This window comes from Chenopodium album, chromosome 11 (assembly GCF_948465745.1).
Source record: "Chenopodium album chromosome 11, dcCheAlbu1.1, whole genome shotgun sequence".
In the NCBI taxonomy this organism is placed as follows: Eukaryota; Viridiplantae; Streptophyta; class Magnoliopsida; order Caryophyllales; family Amaranthaceae; genus Chenopodium; species Chenopodium album.
Window position 1 is genome coordinate 43,617,053 of NC_137844.1, and position 8,338 is coordinate 43,625,390.

Genomic DNA, 8,338 nt, shown 5'->3' on the forward strand with positions numbered 1-8,338 from the left:
GCATAAGCCGGCTTATATTCAAGCCATAGAAGATGATGAAACCATTCGAGAAGAAGAAGAAGAAGAAGAAGAAGAAGAAGAAGAAGAAGAAGAAGAAGAAGAAGAAGAAGAAGAAGAAGAAGAAGAAGAACCTTGGTATGTTGACATCCTTAACTATGTCACCAAAGGAGAATATCCACTTCATGTTGACAAGAGAGCAAAACGCGCTCTAAGACTTTTGGCTGCCCAATTCGTACTCATAAACGATGAGCTACACAAAAGGGTACCTAAAGGAAGAGCTCTCTTATGTATGGGCAAAAAGGAAGCTCAAAGAGTGATGAGAATAATCCACGAAGGAGCATGCGGAACTCATATGAATGGCAAAATGTTAATCCAGAAGATAATGCGCCAAGGATACTATTGGACTACCATGAATAGGGATTACCATCAATATGTAAAAGGATGCCCTAAATATCAAATATATGCCAACTTGTAACATGTTCCACCATCGATACTCTACACCTATACATCTCCATGGCCATTCTTAACATGGAGAATAGATATCATTGGAAAAATTACCCCTCCTGGGACAGGAGGCCATGAATACATCCTAGTTGCAATTGATTACTTCATAAAATAGGTTGAAGCAACATCATATGCAAAACTCACTGCAAAGCATGTAGCACTCTTCATCGAAAGAAACATTATATGTCAATACGGAGTCCCACACGAAATGATTAGTGACAATGGAACTCACTTTTAAGCAGAATGTGAAGAATTACTGCAAAAATACGGTATTCAACATCATCACTCTTCTTCATATAGACCTCAAGCAAATGGTGCAGTGGAAGCAGCCAATAAGAATTTAAAAACTATCTTCGAAAAGATGACAGAAAACTACAAGGATTGGCCTGACAGACTCCATTTCGCTCTTTAGGGTTATCGCACGTCAATTCACTCATCAATAGGAAATTTGCCATTCTCCTTAGTCTGCGGAATGGATGCCATAAAACCTGTAGAATTGGAAACACCTTCCTTACGCAGTGCACTAGAAAGTAAACTTGATGAGGTTGAATGGGCAAGAGCAAGATATGAGGAGCTAATTCTACTTAATGAAAAACGACTAGAAGCTCTACATCATACTCAATGCTATCAAACTCGCATGGATAGACACTTTAACAAGAAGCTTAAGACAAGAAACATCAAAGTAGGAGACTTGGTGTTAAAAGCATTAAGGAAGAATGTTCTAGACCCAAGAGGCAAATTTTGGCCTAATTGGTTTGGACCATACATAGTCAAAACCATTCTATCAGGAGGCGCTGCAAAACTAACTGATATGGATGGTAATGAGTTCTCGAACATGACAAATCTTAACCAACTTAAGAAATTATACCCATGGTTGCTTGAGTTTTATACTCAAAAGAGCTATGTTTGGCCTGATTCCTAAGGAAAGGATACGTAGGCAACCCTTTACGGGGCGCGGCCACTTTAAATTTTATAAGTATCACATGTTTACATCAGCACGCTGAATCAGAGTTAGCGTCGCACAAAAATTCGAGCCATCGCGCCACGACAAAGATTGTCGCGCTGCGATGAATTTTTATTTCCAGGGTCGAAGTATTTTCGTCAATCTGGGCAAGTTTCGGTGAATTTCGGGAAATTTCGACTTTTGTACTCGAATCATTTTTTCGAAATTATTTAAAGTTGTTTTCCCATTGCTTAACATAAAATAAATTTTTATATAGAAGTTAATTTATTTTCTTAAAGCTGAAAATTGCATTAATAAATGAAGTAAAATTATTACATTATTGATGGAATTGAAGAAAGCTTAAAATAAAATTGACTTGAAATAAAAATTATCTAAAAGTAAATTGAAAGTAAAGCAATGCTCTAATCGGCCTTCTCTTTTCTAGCCCTTTTCCAATTCTTGTCTGCTTCCTCTTCATCATCCATCTCTTTCACAAATAGGGATCCCTTAGATGATCTACATACAATTTTAGTAGAGATAGTTTCTCCCTTGGCAATTACACCAATCTTTTTCTCAACCCATGCTTTCTTCTTTGTAGAGTGAGCTTTTCTCTTTTCTTTGCCTTTTGCAACACTTTTCTTTTTAGGCATCATAGGAGTCTTGAATTCAACTCTTGAACCTAGGCGATCCTTAGGAGGAATTTTCTTATCCTCTAGGCGGTCTTTAATGTTTGTCTTGTCTTTGTTCATATTTCGTACTTTGTTCTTGTCTAGATCTACCAAGTAACCACTGCTTCACATCTCTAGATAAAAGAGGAGGTGTTTTGTGGGACAAGAGTTCCCATAAAGGCCTAACATACCAATAGTCATCAAATCTTTCCACATCCTGAGAAACAGGAAATTCATAAGGGCGGCGAAGGTCTCCTGAAGGAATGGTTTAAGCAAGGCCATATTGTCTCTTTACCCTAGAAGGGAAATAAAAAGTTAGCTTTGATAAACTTGGAATACGACAGAAGGGTTGAGCATTGACACCGATCATCTTCTCAATTTTCCACCAAGGAACAATCCATTTGATGGAAAAGTCGCGAGTTTCAAAGATCCTACTCCTCTCCCGACGCCCCATCTTTATGGAGAAGCGTTTTTTCCTTTTTACAAGGCAATTAGGAGTATATTTTTCAATGTTGTCAGGAGGGCTAATTAGCTCTAGCCTTTCCAGTAGCCAAATCTGCAAAAAGTCAATGCAATAAATTATTATTACTATACAAAGTTATATATTTTTTATTTCTGTAATTAAAAATATTTATTTTCTACCTGTAATAAAATTGGAGGGCCTCGAAGAGGTGTTTTTGGATCTCTTTCTAGCTCATCCAAGCTAAGCATTGTTTCTCCAACGATTAGTGGCATGGGATTCCTCCCTGCATCCACTTGCTCCATGACACAAGCTAAAATAGCTTGACCTTTATGCGTACTACCATTATTGAGCAAATATTGGCTAAACATATAAAAGAGGAAAGCCCTTCACTTGTAAACATGAAAATAAAGATTCTGACTTTGGTCTATTGAAATAAAAAGATGCAAACTTTTTAAGATCAACTTCAGTGCCGTCAACTATGTTTTTTAAATCATTACCCTTGAGGTTAAAAAATCGCTCAAAATCTTTGTAGTAATATTCATCCAACCTAGGAATTATTACGAGATCTAGAGAAGGGAAGCTAAGGATGGCACCAAATTCTTCTGGCATAGGGGAAATTTCATCGTCTCCTAGTCTAAAGCAATGAGTATTGGGATCCCAATATTCTAAGGCGGTATGAATAAAATCTATGTCAAGATCTACCCCCTTAATACCATATAAACCCCCCAAATGGAAAAAGTCAAGCTCTTTTCTCTCTTTAGCGGTAAGAGAACGACACCACTCACGGGTTGTATCACAAAACTTCCTAGCCATAACTACTTGATTGGAAATTAACAAGCTAAAATTTTGTTGGGTCAAATTGTGCTGGAATCGGCAGATTTAGGGGCTATTTATAAACAAAAATTAACGCAAATCGAATCCCAATCGAATTTAGCAAAACCAAAACCATTGCGCCGTGACAAGACTGTCACGCCGCGACAGCCTCTTTTCCTCTGCGACAGAACAGCCCGCTATACTAAATGCATTTTTTTCGACTTTGGCTCGAATTTGTACTTTGACTTTACCCTCAAGCAATTTTTGCTGGAATTTTTTTCCATATTTGATTATTTTAAGTTCAATCAAGTTTATTTTAGTTAAACTTCATTTTATTTATCATTTTTCTTTTCGAGGGAGAAAGTCGGATACCCTCCAAAGATAATAAAAATAATGACGGAAATTTTTGTGAAAAATTTATCACAAAATTTTCACACATAAAATAACATTAAAACGAAAAATAAAACGCAAAGGATAAAGACAACGTAGTAATACTAGTATGTGTATACATCACACAAGAGTCACTATACAAAGTCCTATATAGTCAAAATAAACACAAGTACAACATGACCCCGGAGGACGAATGCCAAAGGTATCGTAAAACCGCTGAGTCCGCGGAGTCACCTCATGACCAGCATCAGCCTCTCCAGCTACAGGAATAGAAAGAGTAGGGCCAGCCCACCCTGGCTCTCCTTGTTGAGGGTCCTACTGCTGTGGCTACTGCGAAGACGAACCAACCTCGTACATCCCACCGGCCATGAAAGGGGCAAGTGTCGGCATAGCCTGACCAGGTGGTCTTGTCGCCGTACCCTCGGAAGAAGAATCAGAGCCCTCCAAGACAACAGTGTGACCCGACTCCTCTCGCCTAACCCTCTGGCCTCAAACGAGTGTGAGACGGAGGAACAAGCTGAAATGAAACAGTAAGCCAAGTCAAATAAGAAACAGAAATACAAATGCAACATCAGATGAGAAACATACCTGTCTCGCACCACCATCCTGTCGGCATGATGCATGGTGGCTTAACCTCACCAGCTGATAACGAATGAAAGGCGTCTATAGCTCTTGCTATCCTCGTCATCACCTCGCGAGTAAACTGCAAAAGAAAAGGGATTAGCAGTAACCGAAATACACATGCAAACAGAAGCAGGAAATAAACCTACCCAAGTCTAACGTCGAGGGATCGATCTCTCCACTAGACGCCACTCCTCAGGAGCTAGGGGTATAATCTCCTCGACCGATCCATAAGACCCCTGATAGGTGATAGACATGGTCGGAGGTACAAACACCACAGCCTCAACCTCAGCCTGCGAAAATAAAATTCCAACAATTAAACATCGTTGGGGGCTACCAAAGTAAAACCAAAAGATACAAGAACATACCTCTGCTTCCTCCGATATTGAAGGCGGTGGAGCCAAACGAGGCAAAAGCCTCTCAGCTTAGAACTGGATTGGGTGGCTGAAAGTCTGCCAATTGACACCAGCTAGCGCGGAATACATAAAAGTCTTGAGACTCGCCTGGTCCATCATGTGCGGTGGAGGACAAGTCGAAACGATGAAGAACGCGGACGAGTGTTGAATCGCAACCCTCTCGCCCAAATACACCACAGCGTCGTACGTCGCCTAGAAGTAGCGTCGCTGAGCTGTATACTGAACAGCTTGCACAGGAATGTCCAAACCGACCCATGGACGGAAAACAGGCTCAAGCTCTTGTAAAAAGAGACACCCATAAGGCATAACCCTACAAAGGAAGATAAACAGAAATAATGATAACTGATTTATACCGCTAGAATTGACTCTCGCACGAGTTCAGTAGCAGTCTTGCCAGGATAACGACCTCCCCAACTAGCAGCAACGGGGAGCCCTCGAGGCAAAGACCTAGCCGAAGACAAGGTCATGAAGTACTCGTAGAACCAAACCTGTAATAATAGGAAGGTCAGCAAAAACTAGCTAGAACGGAATAGTTAATTCTATTAGAGGAAAACGAGAATATACCTCTACGATCCTCCAGAAGCTAGAAAGGGTGACCTCCTCGCTGTAGCTTCGATGGCGACAGGCGAGCCGCAATCCAAGCAGAAAGTCAACATAGGCCAAGCCAGCCTAGTCAAAACTCCCAACCTCTCAAAGGTCGCGAAGACCAGGGAGGTAGTAGAGCAATGCTCGGCTACCCTTGTCAGGGGAGAAGTTCCCTGACAGAAGAATCAGAACAAAGATGCGCACCCGCTGCACTGGGTGGTCACATCATCTCGAAAAGCTGCCATCAGCGAAGACCGGCGGATAGATCGACCGCTCAGGTGTCCCGCTCTAGACTCAGCACTGATGAGTGTCATTTATGGCACTCATTTAGCTTTTTTTTAGGATGATTTTTCATTGCTTTTGTATCTCTTTTATCTCCTTTTCTCTAGTTTTACTTGTAATTTCTCTATTTTGCATTTTCTTTAGTTGTTTCCTTATTTTCTTGCATTTCTTTGTCTATTTTGCGTTTTCTCCTTTACTTGTTTGCTTTTCTTTGATTTTAGAAGAATGGTGATGTTCGAGAAGCTCATTGGCGTTCTATCGGGGCATACAAAGCCAAGGATGCAACCCGGTTCCTCCTCTTGAAGCTCAAAGGTGTTGGAGTGCAAGAGCCAAGTCTTCAAAGCCGCGCTCTCATGTCGCATAGACATCAAAAGTCGGTGTTGAACCCACCGTAAAGGCCTCAAGTGACTGCCTCCCCAACATGTATCATGTGGAATGCACGGGAGCATCCTCGAGCGCATGAATCCAATCTCCCCTACTCCCAGGCGCGGCCGCATAGGTGGCTAATGCAGCCATGTAGGTGCCAGGATCGACCGCGCAGCTCTTTCTCCCCTGTTCTGTACCCATTTTGTTGCGGCCGCGCTTAGGGATGAGAGGCTGCACCAATTAAAGTTTCTTTTGGACGTCTAACTAACTTCTCCTTAGGTAGTTTTGCTATATATAGAATCCTTCATTATTAGAGAAGGAAGAAGCTTTAGATTTAATTTTTTAATGAGATTTTGATTAGAATTTTAGAGAGGGAAGCTCAAGATTTTGGAGATTTTGTTCTTAGATTTTAGAGAGAAAAACTTGTTGTGTGATGATTGTTACATTGTGATCCTCATTCCTCTTTGATATTGATCAAAGTTTTGTATGAATTCTTTCCTTTTCAATGCAATTTTATGTTTGATTTTGATATATTGTTGAATTTCTATTATTTTGCTTGATTTGATTGTTGATATTTGGATTACAATGTTGATGATGGAATTGATGATTACTTTTGTTATGCTTTTCAATTTTACCATGAGTAGTGAGTAGTTCCTTTGCTAGGGATGTGGTGAAGAATGTATTAGTGATAATCAATAGCTAATTTGGGGTTTTTGATTGATTTGATGATGTGATTAAATTGGTTGATGAAATTTTTGCATGTGTTTGATTTGAAGAGGCGTAGCTAACCTTGATGATCATGCTAGATTTCATAATAGGTTTTAATGACACGAAAAATTGATTTGGAAGCTATTATTATCGATTGATCTTGATTTGCGATTTTCCTTTAAAGTCATTTGTAGAGACATTTATCTTGATCCTAGAAAATAGCTCTTGAAGTGATTTTGATTGCAAATATCGTTTTCCCTCGTATTGCTTCATTGACCAAATTCCCGACAAATTAGCAAGTTTATCATTAGTGCATGTGGATCCTAAATTCCCTAGTGTTTTGATAATCAATTTCCATTTGTTAGTTTGATTGAATTGATTCGATAGCTTAGACCAACCCATTGTTTTAAGACTTTGGAATAGCTTAGCTTGAGACCTTAGAAAATACCGCTTTCCCTTGGGTTCGACCCGGACTTACCCCTATACCTAGGGTTGGGTTTGGTTTTACAAATTTTGTTTTGATCGGGGAATCTAGAAACCAACGACCTAGGTTTATCCCGCGTAAAAAATGGCGTCGTTGCCAGGGACGGCATGGTGATTTGCTATTGTTGATTGAGTCTATTCCATTTATTTGATAAATATAAAAAGATTTTCTATTCTTTAGGCTACATTTGTAGCCGTGCTATTGATATTTTGCTTTGAGTTTTGTATGCGTAGGGCACGAAATCGAAATTTAGTGCCATTTGATCCGGAAATTGAGAGGACCATAACAAGGATAAGGGTTGTTAATCGTTCCTCAAGCTCAAGTCCCCCAAGAGAGGAAATCCATCAAGAAGAAGAAGAAGAATGAGAAAGCATGGGTGCTAATCCGAGAGTAGCATTGAAGGAGTTGGGAACTTTGGGAGCTTATAGGTTTGAAAGAGGAATTACTCCTCCTACGACACCGGCAAATGACTTTGAGATAAGACCGGCGATGATCACTTTGATAGAGAGGCGTCAATATAGTGTTGCAAAGCATGAGAGTCCCCTCAACCATCTTAAGGAATTTGAGAAGTATTGCAATACGATCAAGGTGAATGGGGTTTCTCAAGAGTTTATTCGACTTAAACTTTTCCTTTTCTCTCTTATTGGACGTGTTTTAGAGTGGTTGGACAAAGAGGTGAAGACAAACTCTTTGAGAACATGGGATGAAGTGACTAAGGAGTTTCTATCTCGGTTCTACCCTCAAAGAAGATGGCCGAAGCAAGATCTCTCATTCAAAGCTTCAAGCAAAAGCCAAATGAAAGTCTTTATGAGGCATGGGAAAGGTATAAGGAGTACCAAAGAGAGTGCCCACACCATGGGATTCCTACCTATCAAATCATCCAAATCTTCTATGGAGGTTTAAGCCCCCAAGGAAAGTCTTGCTTAGATGCCGGTGCCGGAGGCCCTATTATGAACAAAACGGAGGATGAAGTGGTGGACTTAATTGAAGATGTGGTAAGGTACCACATGGATTGGCAAGAAGGTGAGAGAGAGTCGACAAGAAGAAGCAGTTCAACGGTTTATTCAATCGACCATCTCGATGCCATTAACAATT

At 40.2% G+C, this 8,338-nt stretch overlaps 1 non-coding gene across 1 annotated transcript; it reads right to left on the reverse strand.

The window, feature by feature from the left end:
- Positions 1-7,999: 7,999 nt before the first annotated feature.
- Positions 8,000-8,105, reverse strand: LOC145569709 (small nucleolar RNA R71). Its single transcript, XR_014096255.1, has one exon. It is a non-coding gene; the product is annotated as a small nucleolar RNA R71 (small nucleolar RNA).
- Between the last annotated feature and the right edge of the window lie 233 nt (positions 8,106-8,338).